This window comes from Anoplopoma fimbria, chromosome 18 (genome assembly GCF_027596085.1).
Source record: "Anoplopoma fimbria isolate UVic2021 breed Golden Eagle Sablefish chromosome 18, Afim_UVic_2022, whole genome shotgun sequence".
Taxonomy (NCBI): domain Eukaryota; kingdom Metazoa; phylum Chordata; class Actinopteri; order Perciformes; family Anoplopomatidae; genus Anoplopoma; species Anoplopoma fimbria.
In genome coordinates, this window is record NC_072466.1 from 13,134,717 (window position 1) to 13,155,763 (window position 21,047).

The window sequence follows — 21,047 nt, forward strand, 5'->3', positions numbered from 1 at the left end:
CACAACAATGTTTTTTTTCTGCTACCATATTATACGCTGAAGCATGAACAGAACAAAATACAGGAAAAAGTCAATAATGCAGCATTCTGGATTGAGAAGATCCTTGTTGCTTCTTGCTTGGATCAAAAGATTTACTTCCAGCAAAACCTCAGCTCGGGACCACTACAAAATCAGTATGACTAAAGTCTTTCATCTTCGTCTTAGGTATCAGTAAACAGAATATTCTTGTACTACGGTTGAGCTCGGAGTCTGCACAGCACTCACCCAAGAAGCACCCAGCCACATAATGTCAACCTGCGTAACATCCTTCCAGTCCGCATTAGGGAAGAGCGCTCATTATGAATATGCAAGGTTGCAGTAGAAGCAGGCTTTTGTCCTTACGCCCATGTTTTATTTAATGAGCCTGGGGTTGGTTTGACTTGATTTGCATGTGCTTGTTATAGAACCACACAGTGCCACTGCTCATGCCCACACACACTACCCAATATAGGGACGTTTTGATTCCATTTTTCGCTTGGCTTGTCCGTCAGTTTACGCGAGCAGAAGGACCATGACTCAATTTTCCACCGAGGAGGATGCTGGGGCTTTTCATGTGTGTGCACTTTCGCATCGAGGATGGAGGCGCTGCTGTTTGGAAGTCTATGTGCGCATGTGAGCATATGCGGGCCTGTGATCTAAAGGTGTGCCGTTTGAAGCCGAGTATGAAGGGGAAGAAGTGTCTCCCAAGTGATGGAAGGCTGTGAAGAGAATAGTGCTGATGTGGTCCCTCTCTCCGACGAACCGCCAGATCGTACCAAGTGAGGAGACAGCAGGATACGAACTACATGAAAAGGCCTAAAAACCTGCAGCCAGCTAGAATATATCTTTGATACCAGACAAAAGAAAAAAGAAAAAGACAAAGATGTAAAAACTCCCTCCTCTCCTTCCACTTCTAATCTGGAAACGGCGTGGGTGAAAATAGGGCTCGTTTCATACTTGGCCATTAATAGACAAATGTGTCACGCTTTGATGATGTCAGTGCTTTGAGGAATGTGGGACAGGTCAGCGTTAGTGTCATGGACATCAGAGGCCCTTAGCGCTGTGGCGAGATGTCAGCCTTGCTCGCGCCGTCGTCGTGTGATGAGGCCTGGACAGACGCGAGGGGGGCAAACTCGACAAGGCAAGCAGAAACGGGGATGATGATTCAACCCTGCAGCCAGGATGGGGGCAGGCAGGGGGAGACAGAAATGAGAGGAGAGGAGGATATGGAGAGCACATGGCGAAGGAAAGGAAAAGCTGAAAGGGAGAGGAATGAGAAAGAAAGAGGAGGAGAGATGATCATGATCGGGACAAAAAATGAGTTTCTATATACAGTAAACAGGAATTCACCAGAGGGGGGGTTGAAAGGAGGAATGCATTAATAAAGAACAGCACAGAGTGAATGAAGCATGTTAATGAAAAGGGATGCTGCTGCTAGAGCGAATGGGAATACAGCTTTTGAATAGCTGAACCTGGCAGCGATAATGAATGAAAGGCGTGGTGACGGGACGACAAGAATTAATAGACGAACAAGCGGACTGAATCGAACTTAAGAAATAGAATTCAACAACAAGTCAAAGAGATGATATTGTGACCAGCAATGGCCCCGGCTGAGGATAAATAAGCCCCCCTTTTAAGCCCACATGAACCCACAAGCGAAGCACACACCGTCCAATCTGCTCCGGTGTAGCTGCTGAGTAGCTCAAGGAGAAAACAAACATGTGGTTCTCCTGCAGAACTCCCAGAGCGAACGTGAGTTGCTGCATGAATGTGAAACAGGGCATTGCAGGACATGAGCGCACATCCTCTGGAAACTTTCACTGAATAATTTAATGATCTGTGTTTTAAGAAATAAAAGCCTGTTTTCTTTCTATTTTCTTTCGCTGACTGATACAACGCCGCGGCAATTCAATCTATAAGCAGTTTGTGAAAGCTTTTACATTTTCTTGAGAAAAACAAATAAGTGTCTGGTAAGGCCTTCACAGGAAAAAATACTCTTCCACACAGAAACTGACGGTTATACTTGTTTTTGGTCCACTTTGGTCTGTAAATGTGGCTAAGGAATGAAAATAAGATTTGATTAAAACACCAAAAATATTATACATAATAATTCATGCTTGCTTGCAATGCTATTAACGTCTTTAAAAAAAAATACCAATCAAATAAAACGCAGTTTAAAACTATAAATTAATCAGCCAGACATCTCAGTTTTTGCTATGTGTATAGTTAATTCTTTTTTTAATACTTTTGTATCGTTGGCATAAGAATACCTATTTAAATGTCAAAAGGTTAAAGGAGGACACCATGTTTCTGACAGACTAGCATATTAGCTCATTTGTAGTATAATTGACCTCTTCAGATCATTTCCCTTCTCTATACATCTTTGACGTGGGTGAAGTTGTTCCAGAAATCCCTTTTCATTGCCAGATTAATGCTCATGATAAATGTTGATGGTAAAATCTTTCATTTAATATGCATTTGTGTACTTTGACAGAGGTATCAGCGGGTGTGGGCGGGGTTTGGCGGATGTAGGGAGTGTCATGTGGTCACAGGGTGTGGTGCTGACACCATGGCCATCTGGAAGGCTGGGGGGCGCTGAGGACCTAACTGTGAGAGCAGACTGCCACCTCATACACACACCTGATCTCAGGCCAGTGTCCCTCTGTGTGCGAGTGTTTGTGCTGAGAGAGGAACTGAGAACAAGTAAAATTACAGATATCAAGGGAGGATGCTTATGTGGCCATTTAATACAACTTTATGTGTCAGCCGTCTGGAAAAATGGGTTGAGAGATAAAGAAAGCCTGAGGAGAAGTGACAGGAATCTTATGTGTGTCACATCATATTGACAGGTGTGTCCCTAACCAGAACTACTGTTCCTTTGATATTATATCAAATGACCTGAGCCATTTTAGTTCTCATGCCACAGAAACTCTACAACAACAGCGTTTTCCCCGAGGATGGAATGGTGTCTGCTCGCATTGCTCGCCCTGCTGGGAGGTTTCTATGATCTGCCTGCACCAGAAGGGCTCTAGAGGCCTAAGTACATACAGAACATTTGTGTCTGCCTAGCATGAGGTGACCAGGAAATTACACTTTAATTGAACATAATAAAAATATAGTCTTTACAACAATTATTGACATATTAATACTATTAGTATTAGTATAAATATCGAGAACCACATATGCACTGTTGTATTATCAAACAGTGTTAATTTACTTAAATGTCATGTCATTTTCAAAGATTAAATAATGTACAGTAATGTAATGTTTCTTTAAGAGAATCCTACATAAATAACATGCAAAGCTAATATTTCTACGAGGGAATTTGTCAGTTGTCAGCTTTTTCTCGTCACAATGGCCCTCGCGCATAAAACAACCCGCCACCATGAGGAAAAATGAATTCATAAATGTGGAAAAGCCTATGTGGATAGGGTTATTTATAGGCTATAGGATTGGATAATTGTTAGTTTCCAAAGAGATAAGTCGGAGCCCAATCCTCTCCTCTCCTGAAAACAAATTCATAGTGTAGCAGCAAAGGGACAATTCCGGGTTGAGAAAATAAAAAAATAGCCCAAAAAGGAAATAGCTTGGTGGACAGACAACAAGCTAGAATCATTCGCCACCATACTTTTGGAGCTGGGACCTATTCTGACAGAGTTCACTCCTACCAAAGTCAAAGGTTAACTTACTGTTAAAATGTATTTTAGCAGACAGAAGGAGGCATTTGGTTTACGGTAAGTGAAGGAAAACAAAGCCCTGTATTGGCGTCCACAGTGTGGACAGAATGGCTAAAACATCAGAGGTGCGTTGATAGAATCGGTAACATCAGTACTGGAGCTACTAAGGCACCTTGATACTCATAGGTTGCATCAGGAAATTAATTATTCTTTTTCAGATACCTGAACTGATACTTTTCATGACTTGTCCTTTGATATTTCCTTTCCGCCCTCCATTTTTCAATCATATTATTACAATGGTGTGAACATTTCTATATGCCAATGTAGTAAATGATAAAAAAGTATTTGATGCACACTTTTACACAACTGGTTGATCAATTTGATGAAATACTTTCTTTATAGAGTTTATATGCACCGCTTTCAAATAATCAGAAAATTGCTTTGCAGAGACAATATCTTTGCCAACATCCTGTAGTCACCTTTTTGGAAATGAATCCATCTGAAGCATCATTTGCTCAGCTTATTAAAAGGATATCCACATCTTTATAGCCGATACACCCTCAGCTGCCCGTGTTGCTATTTCATGAGAGCGTCTCTTTTTCTTGAGGTTTTTTGTGTAACTGTGTGGCAGGCTGTTAAATAAATGAGCTAAAACTTATTATCATTATCAGTTATTTTCTCCATCAATTTATTGATAGTTTTGTCAATGAAATGTCAAAATGTTTTAAATAAATGCTCAACAACATCCAAAAAGCCAAAGATATTAAATTCAGGGCTGCAACTAACAATTATTTTCATGACTGACTTCAGATTATTGATTATTGTGTCCATGAACAATTTTGGTCAATGAAATGTCAGAAAATAGTGAAAGATGCTTATCAGAATTTTCAAATACTCCACATTTTTAACAATTAAAACTGTCAGTTCTTTGGATCGACTAATCATTTCACTATTTCTGCTTCATTTCCTGGTCTCCATGGGTTGTGTTTTCCCTCTGTCTCCCTGCACCACCACTGCCATGGAGTGCATAAACAAACAATGCAGAGCTGCAGTAAGCCCGTGCTGCATTTGCCTTTTTCTTCTGGCAAGTTCTTAGACCGCTGCCTTCGGCCTGGTAAGAGCAGGTCTGACACAGTCTGGGTCTATTGCTTCTTGCAGTGTTGCCTACGTTGTAGGTCAATGCGCACACTAACACAATTGTACAGCAACACACAAGTATGCATGCAAACAAATACACAGCGAGGCCCCTTGGCTATAAAACCACTCTCCTTGCCTCGAATACAATATACGTTTGCTGGATCTGAGCTGACCAGCAGCATTACCCTGATGCAGCCAAGCGTAGCCTGCATTGGACACACACTCTGTCACCGGTAGCAAGCAAGCCAGAGTACTGCACTGCCAGAGATATGGAGCAACAAATCTATACCTCTCACAGAATGGGGGTATCTAGCTACAATATATGATAGAACTTGATAAACAGCGGGGGGGTCAGGAGGCAGGTCAGCGCACCATTAAGTCATCCTGACAATTTTTGATCCATTACACGCAGAACTGGGACGGGGTGAGAGAAAAAACAAAAACAAATGGAAAGAGGAAAAAAGTGTCAGGAAGCATAAAACAAGCAGAGTGTTTACTGCAGGAGATGAGCAGCGATAAGAGACATCAGAGGGAGAGTGTGCTTTATCAGAATGCAATGAGAAACCAGGAGGAGAAACGAGCTCCCTCCAGGGAGAAGGGAGGAGACCGGATGGGCGGGATATGGAGGGGGAGAGCTGAAAACCGTATTATATCACCTCCATTAACAGAACATGTAACAATGATACCTTTTGACTTATTGCAAGACTGTTATACTCGTTATTAAAATCTGAAAACGCAGTATATTGGACAATCCTATGGAATGGAAATGGGGGGGGAATAGGTGGAGTATTCATATTCTTTACTGTATATAATCGTCTTCAGCTCAGTGAGGGGAGCTTGGGACTCAATGGGGGAAATTGAGGCCTTTCTTTTAATTAACAGTTTAATTATCAGGCGGCTAATTGGTTGGGTAAATTGTAATTTTGTGAAGCTGGGGAAAGTACCAATTTAGGCATGTTAGTATGTCTGCTTGGGCGTGTATTTCTGTGTGTGTTGGTATTTCAGCATGTAGCCCAGAGCAGCAGCCATGCCTGAGGTGGGTTTTCCGATCTTGATATGAAATAGAAAAACTGAGCCAGTATCAGCTCTTAGTGGTACATATCGGGAGGTCATTTTCTGTAAGCCGTTGATCCTGGTGTTTGGCAGCCTGACTCGTTCAAAAAGCAGCCGTTAGCAGCTTGTGGAGTGGAGGTCAACTGTCTAAAATGAAGGGGGGAAAGAAATCTCTCCAGTCACTGTAATAGACAAAAAGTCTCTGTTAGGCGGAAATGGTTTTTATAGCCATTTATATCCTTAAGGTATGGTAGGTCATGTTAGTTTCAAGATAGCTTTATGTGCAGCGGATTCATTCAGATGAAGTACTGAAAATGTGTGTGTGTGTGTGTGTGTGTGTTTGAGGGCACGAGTGTGGGCATGAACCCAACGAGGCAGAAATGGTGCCAGTAGCCTTTGAGGAAGGAGCATGTGTCCGGCATCCATTGCTGTTGTGCTGGGTCACAGATGTCACCTGCTCCGGCAGCCTGCCTCACACCACTCGCCCTCCCCCACCGCTCGCCCGCTTGTAAAACAGCACTAGACTGGAGGCGAACACAAGTAGGCCACAGTGTTGGTGGTTATTTGGTTATTCTATCGTATTGTTTTTACCGATTCAAACGCCGGTCGCAGAATGATCACAAACGTCCACAACAGTCGCTCGGATTAAATACGTGAAATGCTATCCGGGGCTAGTGGCTATGTGATGCCGCCGTGGCCTTGCCAAGTACTGACACCGCAAAGTTAAACTGAATTAAACACTACTGGCTGTTGGGGTTGGTGGCCTTAAACACAGCAAATTAGCCTGGAAAGAAGCCCGGCAAAAGGAAAACATACTTAGATAATGTCAGCCACAAGGAAAAGTGTGAAACCACCATTCCACCAGATAAATCAACTGCGAGACAAAGAAGTGTGTGTACGTTTTTTTGTTTGTGTGTGTGTGTGTGTGTGTGTGTGTGTTATCTGTCTGTGGCAAGAGCATAAAGACTGCTCATCTTTTAGAGGAGCTCCACTCCATTTGTGTGGTCATCTTTTTGAGAGGGCCTGAAATTCCTTTTGCACGCTTCACCACTTGTTTGCTTGAGAAGCTGAGGATGGTTTACCACAGGAATCCTACATGGAGATTGTTGATGTGTGCATCTTTCTCTTCCTCTTCCCTATCTCTCTCTCTCTCTGTCTCTCACACACACACACACACACACACACACACACACACACACACACACACACACACACACACACACACACACACACACACACACACACACACACATTCACTGACATTTGTTTTTGGAGCCTCTTTACATTACCACGCATTTTAGGGAAGCACTGCAAAGACCCCTTTTTATTATTCCTCTTAATCCTGTGTGTTTACAGGGTCAGCGGCTGCTCCCCTCTCCACCCTACGTCTCCCCTACGTCTCCACCCTACGTCTCCCTCCCCTCTCCCTCTCCTCTCCTCTCCTCTCCTCTCCACACCTCCGCCTCTCTCTGGCTCCCCTCTCCCCTCTGGCAGCAGAAACAGACAAGTGGCTACGCCAGGTCTCCCGTGGTGCCCATGCTGCACTGCACCGACGGATCAGGACAGGACAGCATGGGACGCTCCTGCCACACACGCCTGCCTCCTTTTCCTGCTCTTGCCACCAACTGTGACTCGCTTCTCATAAAACCAGCCAAGCAGTTCTGCATGCCAGTTCAATCTTGTAAAAACGCCACGTGGTTATGTTTTTTATTACTAATCTGTTATTCAAGGTTTTTTGGGTTAGCAGTCGACTTTCTAATAATTTATGCTTAAGTGTTAGTATTGGAGATACGCCTATGCAATTTTCCGGTTCCAGATGTATTCAGTCTGACCTGCTGATTCACATTTTTGCTGATTCACATTTTCTTTCTAAGAACTACAATTGACCGCAAGACTCCAGACCAACCTCTTTTTAACACTGTCCTGGAACTGTCACAAAAAATAATTAAACCATCCCGGAGTCAGAGAAAAATGTGAAACATGTCTAAATGTTATCTTTTTGCTTTGCTATGGTGATAATTTGCATCAAAACACACAATCAAATGAGGAAATAAAAGATTGTAATTTGATTTAAATATTTGCATTGATCAAATCTTGGCATAAGTAGTTACAATTATATATTATATGCTGCTTAGAGGTAGTGTAAGCAAGTTATACAGGTCATAGGATTACATCGTACTACAACTCCCGTCACTTCCTGTGTATACAACTGAGTGCAACACAATTAATGATTCTAGGAAAACCTGATTGTGTGCTCCATTATCTCCATTTGAACGACTCATGGCATCACGTCCCTCTCTATGACAGCAAGCTTGCAATTTTGGCGTCTCTACTTTGACTGTCGCTATTTGGAACAGGTACAAAAACCTTTGACTAAAGACGTGTAAAGATGACACTTTTGTGTTTGTCTTAGTTCATTTGAAACATACTAAAGTACATCTTTCATTCTTTTAACTATTAAACCTTTTGTTGGTTATGAAAGGAGCTGAATGTATGCAAATTTAATTTAATTTTCCTGATAAAAATGTACCTCCAAAGGTTTTCTGTAACTTTAGTTTCTAGTAAAGAGAACAAGATAATGAAATCGTAGAACCTTAAAACTATTTGCTCTAGAGAGAGCTGTACAAGCATCTTGGACAAAGTTGGAAAATGTTTTTCTTTAGTTATGTAAGGATAGCCCTGTTAACTTCAGCTCTGTGAGAGAGGGCACGGATGGCACATAGGGGGTAACTCGCATTGTGTTGATTGAAATGAGTAGTTAATGGTGAACTTTTCAAGTTAAGTTTTTGAACAGAGTGCTAAAGTTTAACAATCAGGGTAGGGGTTCACAATACAATGATACGGTGAAAATTGCGATTTTCTGGATTTGCATGTAAGAAACATCCAAGGACACGAAGAAGGTTCACTGAAGAAGGAAGGCAGGGCCACTAGGAGCGCACTGTGGGGGCCTAGTGGGGCCTGGTGGGCGCTTTCAGCCAATGCTTCTAATCCCAGTTAAGACAAGCCCGGCAGGCAAGCCGACACAAAGGAGCTTGGTCCAGTGTTAGTGGAATTAAAGCAAAGCCTCTCCTCTGTTGTTATGCTAATCCACAAGACAATGATTATCAGCAGGGCAACGTTGCCACGGTGATAAACATGGCTCAAGAGTGCCTCAATTAGGGCGCCGATTGCCAGAGGAGAGCAAAGACCGAGTGAGGCCAATGATGCCGCCACTAACACTAAAAAGAGAAAAAGAGTGCGAAAAGGCGTTTTGTTATTCCAACCGAGTGGATGGGTCAGTTTTCTAATGGAAGAGTAAGCTTACAGATGAGGCTTGAACCTCACAGCTTGACCTAGGCCAGTCTTGACCCACTCCATGCTGTAAAAGACTTCCCCTATCACTGGGACAAGTGCAAGTACAAGTACATGTAATTAGCTCTCAAATAGAGACAAGGTACATTATTCTGCGATGCTTGTAGGGTACCATTAAGCACCACACTCGATGTTATGTTCTCTATACTGTGAATGGGGAATAATGAAGAGGGAGGGAGCATACAGGGTTGTGATTTGGCTCATTCATCCTCTAATGTGACAGCAGAGCAGTTCAGGTGGTTGCACTCTTAGTTTGTATTTAAACATCAAGAGTTGGAGGACAACCATAACACTGGATTCATCTACAATAATCCTTCATTTACTCTATAAATCAAAGTGAGGAGGCAAAGCACTCGCCGGGTGTTTAAAGCTCCTCACTGAGTTGATTTGCCAACTTCAATTCTTTGCTGTTGTCACAAGATCAAAGAAAGTAAACACCAGACTAGGGGAGGCAGTTTTCTGTCTCTGGAGCGGCTTGTCACATTTTACAGATGCATATTTGAAAACCTGGTAGTGTGGCTGGCATCACACGAGTGTCTCCTCCATCCTCGTCAACACTAGTTCTGGGTCACAGACAGACAGATAGTATACATCCCATTGGTTCAGGCTTCAGACGTGCTGTCTACCCCGTCTTGCGTCACACATTCCTGCTATTTCATGAGGAATGTTTCATGATTTTTTGGCATGTGGTCAGTCACTTGCTCTTGGTCTCTCCCTCCTTTCCTCTGTCCCACAGCTCCAACAGCATAATAAGCCTTGGACCGCTGTGTCATCTCATGGAGTCCTACTAGGGGCTCTTATATCTGACTGGCATGTTGTTATTACTCTCCCAGACCACAGCTAGAACTGAGGGATGGGTCTGCCAAGCGGGGCCTTTAAAGTCGCCTCTGCATTGATGGCACTGGGAATAAACAGCAGAGGGGGGTTCAGTGGAGGGATGGTACCATGACAACATGAAAAGAGAGGAGGGAGTGGGTGGTAACACCTTGTGATGCAACACTCCTGGGGCTACATGACAGCCATGTCAGATGCAAATGGTCTCACGCTGATTTTGCCAAGGGCTTTGCCATGGGTGGTCGCTGTGCTGCCACTCTCACAAATGCTGAAGGAGGACAACGCAGCAGGGGGATTTGTGGAAAAGTGCTGATTGGGGATGGTATCCGATCATCGGTTCCATTTTGGATCCCTTCCCCCCAAAAATACATGCATTTGACGCTTATTAATCTTGTATTGAACCATTTATTTATCCGCGTTAGTTTTTATCAGCTTTAGTTAATTGCAAAAGATGAGGGATTTGAGAAGATCCGATAAGTGGATTTGATGCTGGACGACCTGGTCTCACTCTCAACTCGTCAATTGAGTTGTTAGTCAAGTTACGCCAACCATGATCTTTACCCAACCCTAACTAAGTAGTGTTGTTGCCTAAACCTAACTGGAAGACAGCAGTTTATTTTCGGAAAGACAATATGCTAGTGGAAAATGACAAGTCAAAAACTAGCACCTAGCAGGTACCAAGCATCGGTACATAACGAGCTGGTGGTGAGAACTTTGTGTATGGGATTTGCTTGCAATGAAATACTGATGAACCCCAACTCTCGTCCTAATGTGGGACAGCAAGCACTGCCTATGAATCTAACTGGGAGCTAAGCGCAGGTCTTGGGTTATGAATAGAGGTCTAATCTTGCCAAACTAGCAGAGCAAGATGTTACAGTTGCAATGTTTTTTTTAACCTAATGATCTCCTAAGGAACACAAGTTTGAAAGAAATTAAGGAACAGCAATGGTGAATCAGAATAAGGACAGAGACACAGATCAAAGGAGGGGGGGGAAGAAACTAGAGTACTAGGGAGTGTTTGGTTCTTTTCCCTGTTCTGTGGACCTTGGATGCTCAAGAAGCATCAAAGAGAAGCAGCAACTGTACCTCTCAAATCCCAAATTGATAAAAGACCACACTATCCTCCTGCCCCTGAGACAGATCTTGAGGCTCAGGCTCATGCTGGTAAAATCACACTCCTCCCCACATGCAACCGGCTAAACTTTAGATGCACTATGTCTGAACTGAAGCTTCAGAGACACTAGAGAGCACTTAACCCTCTCCTGTATCAGTCACTATGATGAGAATATAACTTGTAGACAGATGGTTTGAGTTGATACACTGGTATAACAAAGGAAGATGTCTGTTTCTTAGACATTATTTGTGAAGCAATTGTTCTGCAAGGTGTGCGATTGCATGAAAGATGGCAGAGGCCAGGGGGTGTCATGGGACAACGATAATAAGTCAAACTTGCACACAGATTTCTAGCAAATGTACATCTCTGTTTACCCTCAAAATAATGATTACTACTGTTTACACAGCCCTTTACACATCTGCAATAACTTATTTTAGAAGTGATGTGGAATTGAAAAATGGATATGTCCCCTTTTTGATGGTAAAAACCCTGGCAACCAAAACGATCTGTGTTGTCTTTAATACAAGTTACTTCACAGAAGACATGCAAATTACTTATGTAAACTGCCCGTGCAAACACCTGCACACTACACTCTACAAGGGCAGAAAATTCCTATTGATGTTGCAGTATAAAATAATTCAATATGTATAATGCAGAGCCTGCAACGCGAGAATTATACATTCATTCTATGACTCGATCAATAACTGAAACCTTGGGAATGAGACTTTTCTGGCACACAGGACTCCTTAACACCCAGAAATATCATTAAGCAACAAGAGACTGGACATCCCTGAGTGGTCCATTATATAAATTATTCCCACAATCATCCAGAGGGGAGGCTCCTGGAATCGTTTCGTGTCTCATGTGTCATGTAAATATATCTTTAAATCTATTCTTCGAATCCTCTGCAACTGCAATATACCTCAAAACAAAGCTCATGTGATGTGTCGTCCACATTTTTCAGATCTGGCTCACTGTGGTGCCCTCTTCTGTCTTTGTGTGAGCAAATTGCAGAGGTACAAATTATTGTTGAATCATTGTGCAAGGATCACAGAGTAATCCACACCTTAACATTTCTGTGATCCCTCCATTTGTGTAGAAACACCAGAGCTGTCCACTAAATTGCTGCTGTATGCATGGAATGACCAGGTGTGTCTGAATCAGAGCTGATAGCAGTATACAAAAATAAATCTTGAACACACCATTCCCAGTTATCTAGTTAAAAAGTTAGTCCTTCTTTGTAAAACACCAGTGTTATCCTTTGCTTTGATGTCTTCAATTAAATCCACCTCAGCCCAAAAGTAGAGTTGTGAGAAAAGAACCCAAAAGAATAATACCCCCGCAGATACTCACTGGGTTGAAAATCTTCAATATGCGATGAACAACGTATGCCAGCAGTTGTTCTGTGATCGATTACGATTTTGTTGTACCCACTTTCTTTCAGCCTTCCCCGATCTAATTCGACTTCAGTTAGTGATTTCCTATATTTCCCAGAGCGCTTTTCAATAAGCCCCAGAGAAAAGGACCGACAAACTCAATGGAACTGTCGTATTCTGCTGTGGGTTATAGACCTGTATGTAGGGATACAAATATAGTAAATATAGTAAGCATATCACTGTTTTTTGTTTTTTTAAGTCAAGAGCAAAGTTTACTTTGCCAGAAATAAAAAAGCACTTTTGCTGCTTTGCATTTGGGTCTCTTGCGGCTACTTATTGGAGCAATTAGCATAACAGCGTGGTTAACAACAGATTCCTGCCCGTCCATTGAGTGATCATCATCATTTAAAGTGAATGAGCTGGCGCCTTCATACCCGTCTGATCTCCTTAAACCTTGTATTCCATCATGCTCTCACAGGGCTCCTGTCTGTGCCCAGAGTTACAGAGTAGTCAGCAGACTACAGGGCCGTTTTCTATCATGTCCCTTCCTCTGGAATGCCCCCCCCCTCACATCAGACAGTCTAACTCTGTTCAGCGCTTTAAATCCATTCGCCCTAAGTCCACTGTACTGTCCATGTTCGTCACTGTTTTTCTACCTCCCTCTGTGTGTTTGTTTCTTTTCTTTTCTGATTGCCCATACTGCATTTTATCTTCTCTATTGCTCTTCCTAGGATTTCTACCATTCATGTTAAATTTTTTAATTTTTTTATTTGACCTTATCCAAATGGTGGACTAAGCAGAATAGAGGGTGTTGTATTGTACACAGAATGTAAAGGCCATTGAGGCCAATTTCTGATTTGTGATATTGGGTTAAATTAATAAAATTGACTTGACTATTAGGAAGTTTATCTTCATATTCTGTAAAGTCGATCTTTCTATTTGAAATACCTTTATGCAGAGTTTGCTGTATATTCACAATGCGACTGCTTCCTGATTGCTACCCTGCTGTCTTCCAGAGTGCCATGCTGAGCCAGGTGACAGGACTCCTGCAACGGAAATCCAATCAGGCCAATCCTCCACGATCCCTTACAATCCTTTCAGCCGCCACCGTACACCATCTACCATCGGTAACACACACTGCACATGCCACACACACACACACACACACACACGCTTACAATGAACTCATTGATAGCTAGGGAGATGGACACATGCACATTAACCACCTCACCTCCTCTGAACTTGGCACAGCCGATTGGTGGGCTTAGCGCTCAGGGAAACATTGAATCCTCTCCAGCTACGAGGACTGCGCACTGTAGCTGACCTAACTTTATGACCTCGCTCTGAAGGCCACAGAGGTTAATTTATCGCTTGAGGATCAATGGTGTAGCGGCAAAAATTCACGAACACTCCCATGGCAAACAAACCCTCCAGGAAGCAGGACTGGCACCAGTGACATAATACCCCCACCTCCGCCTGTGAGAAAGATAATACAGGCCTTTCATCTTGGTCCAGGTCCCACTTTCCATGGGCCTGGGGTTGAACCCTCTCTGGACCTGTGTGGAGGTCACATACAGGCCACCCAATACTGGCCAGCACTGTATCAGATCCCACTGGCTAAATGGAGGCCTTTCAATAGTCCTCGTGTGTGTTGGTAGAGGTGGAGTGTCTGCTGGGAATTTGGGCTTCCTGTTGAAAACAGAATAATATCCACAATCCCCAATGCAGAGGCAAGCCTGTCACACAACCTTTCTACCCAAGTGTGGGATCTGCACCCATTCTGTCAGATGAGCTCAGAGTCTTGTTCTCTTCTATCCCCATGTGTGTGTGTGTGTGTGTGTGTGTGTGTGTGTGTGTGTGTGTGTGTGTGTGTGTGTGTGTGTGTGTGTGTGTGTGTGTGTGTGTCTTTGTGGGCTTGTGCATTCTGTGTTCTGGCTGCAGAATGAATTTTGGGCTATTGTCACTGTGATCCTAATGGCCAGCATCTGGCTCTCTGGCACTCTTTTTTTATTTCTTGGGGTGGGGAGAGTGGGGTGGGGTGGGGGTTGGAGGGTTGGAAGTGAGGTGGGTGATCTGACTGCTATACGCCTCGAGCTGTGCAGCTGTCCCAATTACTACCTCTCTCTTCACTCCTGATTTCCCCTCCCGTACCCATCTGCCTCTTCTGCACTCCAAATCTCTGTTCCCTTCCACCCGTAGATGCCGATAGTGCAGGTTTGCACTTCCAGGAGGCTCCCATGCTCGAAAGAGCCCTTTATAGACCGAAGAAGGTTTAGATCCTGTTTTAGGTTTGACGCTGTGGGGCGCAGAAGACCCAGACAGTGCAGCATCTTGTCATGCGGCTGAGCATTTTTAGCAGCATCCCTGAATCCCTCCAGCCCTCCATGCCTGCTCTGATCTTGGCCTGAGCTGGGGACTCGGAGGGGCTGACAAGGCTGTTTGGTGGGCCATAGGCAAGATGCATTAGGGGGATTTTTTGTGGTAGGTGGGCGGGTGTTTGGCAGGGAGATGGGGCTGTTTGTGTCCCACAGTGAGTCCCTCAGCAACTTCTGATGAGCAAAAAATTCTCAGTGTGTGTCATACCCATGTGAATATGGTTCATCATGCAGAGGAGGCGCAACACACTTCACTGCATTCTCCTGGTGCTGAGCATTCATAGGGATACATTAAAAAACTACAATAAATACACATATATACACACAAACACACATCAAATTAATGCAAAAGCATGCAGGGAGCGGTGCAACAAAGGGCAGTTAAGTGCTTCCAACTGAAAATGAGAGAGAAGAGAGAATTTTAGCGCTGCATGTGTATGGGTACATGACTATTTCTGGACGGCAACAATGAGCCAAGAAAAAAATTTACTAAAACTCACTTCCCAGCTCAGGCTGCAGCAGCAAAAACTCCCCAAGATACAGCAAAAGCGGGCACAAATAGGTGCCAACACACACACACACACACACACACACACACACACACACACACACACACACACACACACACACACACACACACACACACACACACACACACACACACACACACACACATACACACACAAATTCACATCCTTTCTGATGTCAGTTCACTGCAGGCTGGGCAGCCTTCCCACAGGGCTAAACAGAGCGGGGGCAGCACACTCTTTAAGGGTCCAGGTCAGGATCTCTGACGGGTCTACTCCCTTAACCGAGCCCACCACACATTCACACATCCCGCAAACCCAACCAAGACAGCTGTGGCTCAGGCAGTGTGTGATCTAGATCCAGTCCCTACACAAATCCTATCTGATGCCACTTGGCTATCAGGCCAAGTTCCTATTGTGCCTGTCTGAATGAATTTCTAATAAGAAAGCACCCTTTCTTCCAATCTGTCTTCACACATTCAGCTTTGTAAGACAGGTAGACAAGCAGCAAGACATTTAGACAGGCAGACAGCAGGGCAGGCCTGTTGGGGCCTTTTCTTTTTGCTGCTTCTGGATAATGCTATCAGTCTGGATCAGGCAAGGCTGCTCAAGCTGAGCTTCAGCCGCCTCACGGCCCGGCTCGCTTTTTCTCCATGGAAACCTGCCCCACACTCGCCCCGTGATTGGCTCGCATGCTCACTAGACAGACACTCTGTCTTACAATACAGATAATAATGGCCCTCGGGTAGGATGAGAGCGGGAGAAGAGTGATGGCAGAAATGCGTTTTTCCTACAGATTTTCGCCCCCAAGAGAGGCTGCATTCGGCAAGAAACTAGAGATTACAGGTATGTTTCTGCATAAGACATGATGTTTGTTAACCCATACAAACCCTACTTTAGCACAAGACGTCACTCCATAGACATCTTAAGAGGTAAATGATTATTTTCTCATCACTCTACTGGCGATTTCAAAAACCTAAAGGGTAGATGAGACAGAAATTGAGCAATTCTCTCGCAAAAGTGCCAGCCAAATACCCACACTGGACATTGTTCACTGAACCATATGGATGAACCAGCTTACTCTTTATCTTTCTTGTCTTGGCAAACCAAGTGTTTCATAATAAGACTCAGGAAATGAATGTGTTTCCCCGTATCCATATATAATAACTTCAGTCTTTCCCTTCCTCAAAGCAGATACACCAAAGGCAAAAAGCTTCTTTTCAGTGCTTCTGCTCTATTTACAGTTCATTGTCTGGAATAGGGGAGCAGAAATACCTTGCACAGAGATTAACAATACCAAGAAAACAATGCTTTCAGATGAGCCTTCCTCTTTTGGTAGCATTGTTACTTACTGCAGCTCGCTACAAACATTGCCGTGTCTTGCAGAGCCTCTTCACTTCAATTTTCTTTGTGTATGTAAGCATAAAGCCCCCAAACTGGGAACATGTCTTCGAAATGTGTTGTTTGTTTCCTCCCTAGCTCTATTCAGCCTACTATTTTCATCCACCTGATGTAAAAAAAAAAAAATATATATATATATATATATCCAGGACAACAGGGTGCAAAAAGGGGATGTATGAGCAACACACTGAAGCCAATACCAAGCATTATACACACACTGTACACTGAGCCAAAACACTGTGATGCTTGAAATTAGAATGGCTTTTCATGCAAACAGAGGCACTTGCTGTGCAGGTGACAGGCTGGTACCGCAGAGAGAATTGAAATGAAAAACAAATCCAACTGCTATTTTAAATAAAAGTCCACTTGGCAGTGGCTCGCTGCGTTATACCAAACAGAGAAACAGAGCTTGCCATGTGATTATATGTGCACAGTGTTAAATACAGATAAAACTATGAAATTAGTCGCCGCCCATTTTTGCTCACCACACCGCATCTAACCTCTTTGGCAGAGCAACACTAATATGTTTAATGAACTCATTAGTCAAAAATGAAGACAGACAGTGGCATGATCTAGGAAGGTGGAGGCACAAAGGGCAAACGATGGAAGAGGAAAGAGAGAAAATAAAGCTGAAGTAAGGCGGGGGGTGGGGTGGGGGGGGGGTGGGGTGTGTGTGTGTGTGTGTGTGTGTGTGTGTGTGTGTTTGTGTGTACCTCTCTAGAAAGCACATTCTCCTGTATTATAGATGCAGTATCATGTGTTACGAGGCACATGATATCGAGTGCAACGTTTGTCCAATGCAATCAGCTCAACAAGCAGAAACAACACAATCTGGGAGGCATTCTGCAAAAAAAAAAAAAAAAAAAAAAAAAAAAAAACCTGCCAAGTACATTTTCAAGGGTTAGTTTGAGTGTTATCGCTACTATTTAATTTAAGTGCTTCATCAAAATTACACAGCCAGGAATGAACTGCCCTAATGCAATTATTTGCACTTGGCTGATATAAATGGGGTCCAGCCATGGCCATGCCTATTCATTCCCAAAATGGCAAAGCCCAGATCAAAGCAGATTGCTACCAAAAGCATGAGTCACTCTGCTTTATGTAAAATAATTGGCCTCTGACAGTTTTAAAAACACTTAAAATTCAAACAGGAGTCTATCTGAAGCAGCACATTCCTCTGTAATCCAAGACAGAGCTCTCATGCTATGGCATTGACTGCTGTCACTGGAATATATATGACTGTTTACTTATTCATGAATGGGTTAGGGCTACTAACTCAATCAATCTACCCAGGCTGACTTCATTAGATAACATTAATGATGCATTAGTTGTCCATCGGTGATGCAGTTTTTTCCCCTTGTCAGCAACTACAATTCAAATGAGAACACAATGGATATTGACTTCAAATAGATCGAAACTTGGGGATAATTGTGGCACTATACAACACTATGAGCTGTTAATTTATCACCAGACAATATGCTGTCATGGAAAGAAAAAAAACACAGCGGAGTTGAAGTGTGTCCTATAATATCACCTGCAGACATTAGGTGATATTAAACACTACACTTATACAAAATACTGAAATAATAAAGCCATATGTCGTCCATATCGCAAATCGATTTCATGTGAAAGCAAAAAAGAGATATTGCACTTATTTCCCATTCATTCTGTCGTATTGATTTCGATTAAAAAGAACCGACGCCTTTTGTTCCTTGGAATGCTCTCAACTTCAGCTGTGGCGATCATAACAATATCATGACAACATTACACCCATCCATATACTGAGGATTTGCTATGCGAGTTGTTCATTCATCACAAGCCATTTGTTTGCACTTTTTCACATCACTATGAAGAACGGCATACATGTTATTTGGGCCCCTGCTGGGATTTGAACCTGTGGCCCTACCGGCACTGTGACGACAGACTCTTTTAGTTGAGCTACACTGAACCACATACACAGTCTGCTTTGCTGCCATCTATATCATCACCCGCTGTGTAAAGTGTGTGTGTGTGTGTGTGTGTGTGTGTGTGTGTGTGTGTGTGTGTGTGTGTGTGTGTGTGTGTGTGTGTGTGTGAGGAGCGAATGGGAAGCAGAAATCACCCTGCCTTCTTCCTCTGACTGTCCTGATGTGGTTTAGGAAAATGAAACTTGGACTGAGCTTAGCCCCATTTGTATTAATTGTTTTATCATGCTCCCATATCAGAAGGCCTTATTATACATTAACCACATGTCCAGATACTGAAAGCAAAAGCACGCCTGGCTTGCTGGGCCGGCAGCGGTTGCACCGAGGCTGGACACACAGGCAGCTGCTTTGTCCGCTCTCCACACATAAAACACATTAACGGAGAAGACACTGAAGGACACACACACACACACACACACACACACACACACACACACACACACACACACACACACACACACTTGTCAAGCCACCTCCCCATGTCATGTGTTTCTATTTTCCCGTTGTGTGTGTGTGTGTGTGTGTGTGTGTGTGTGTGTGTGTGTGTGTGTGTGTGTGTGTGTGTGTGTGTGTGTGAGGGCGGAGGTTAAATGCAATTCCACATTCATTTATCGGTGAGAACTCAATATTCCCACTATTGACAGAAAACAAACGCACACATACAGACAGCTAGCTTGTGTGCTACAGGCTTCTAGCACTGCTGGTGCCTCCACTAACACCGCCGCTCTGCACGGCGGAGGAAAGTACCGCTGCGGTCTTCAGACACATTTGTGGTCGTCGCTGCGCGGATACGATCTACATTGTTGTGAACATGCACACTTGGTTTTTTTTCTTTCTTTCTTTTTCTCCCCCTAACGCGAATGAGCAACAAAGGATAAGTCGGAGCAGTCCGTTTGAATGTAACGCACCGATGCATGTAACGGGACAGAAGCATCCGAGGATAACGGCGCCGACATAACGGGACCAGACGTCCCTACCTACCGTGACCGCTATTTGCTCGCCGCGGTCTCAGCAGCGACGCAGTCAACAGGCCGAGATTGTAGCGGGCGAATCTATGAGCCGAGCCTCCCGTTAGCTCGTGTATTTCCGCCATGCAGCGGCGTTGTTATCACCTACCTTGACATGATACACCGGCTTCCAGCGGCATCCGACCGGGAGGCTGCGGAGACTGGGTCCGGCGCAGCGGCAGCAGATATTTGTTGCTCCACAAAATTGGGCAGAAAGGCTGCGGCGGAAACAGGAACTGGGAGAGCTGGGATCTGTGAATACGGCAGCCGAGTCCGCTCTGTGGGGATCTGCTGGATGACTGGTGTCAACGCAAACCAGAGAGGGGGGACACTTCATATCCGGTCACGACTTCAGATTAAAAGGCTGCGTGCGGTCACTAAGTGACTCCTCCATACAGTGTTTCTGATATCAACAGTTTGAGTTGAGTTAGTTAGTTGCAGTTAACTGTGGCAGCTGTGATGGTTGTATTATTTGAGTTGATTTTATGTTATAAACACTGTTCTTTTGTTGAGCTTCATTCAGATGTTGTGAGGTATATTCGACTACTTCAGTCTAATGGAAATGAGTCCAGTTTTGTGTTTGGTGACCAGTCTAAGTTTTTTAATATAAGCAGTAGGCCTATAATGTAAAAGAATAAATAATAAGTCACCTTTACCTCCTCTCTACGTAGCTATTCGATTGTATTTCTTTTATTGAATAAGGGGCTGTTTCTTCTGCACTGAAATTGATTCAGAACTTCTTTTTACTGATCATTTTTTTCTATTTTATAGTAAAGTTATTTTTTTTTCCCTTTTTATTCTCTTCTTAAATATCTACACTTGTGTTCAGATCTTAAACACAGTGAATGCATTCCTCACATTACCAAATCTACTATTTTAGTGTTCGATCCCTGTGTCGTTTATTTTGAAGGTACGATGCTCTTGTTTCCTGTTTGTGTCTAGCTTTCAATTGCTGACTTGACTACTGATGGAGGTAGGATGGAGTGGAAGCTGCAGTGCGCACACCAGTGTCAGGTTGTTGTACTGCAGTCGGGCTCATAGACAGACAGGTCTGGTGCCACCGGGGCGATGGAGGGTACAACAAGGTACTAAAGTACCTAGGTTTAAAGAAAATCGTTTTTTTTATATGTAATTTCTTGTTCAATGGCCAATATAGAAAACATCCCATTCATCTTCACTGTGTTGAGGTGATGGCAGAAATCTCAGATTTCTC

The 21,047-nt window shown here is 43.6% G+C and overlaps 1 protein-coding gene across 1 annotated transcript in view; it reads right to left on the reverse strand.

The window, feature by feature from the left end:
* fut8b (fucosyltransferase 8b (alpha (1,6) fucosyltransferase)) overlaps positions 1–20,107 on the reverse strand; it is an 83,279-nt gene extending 63,172 nt beyond the window's left edge. Inside the window, exon 1 of the mRNA XM_054618388.1 lies at positions 19,944–20,107. The gene's annotated coding sequence lies outside the window, so the exon portion shown is untranslated. The remainder of the gene's footprint in view (positions 1–19,943) is intronic.
* Positions 20,108–21,047: the final 940 nt, after the last annotated feature.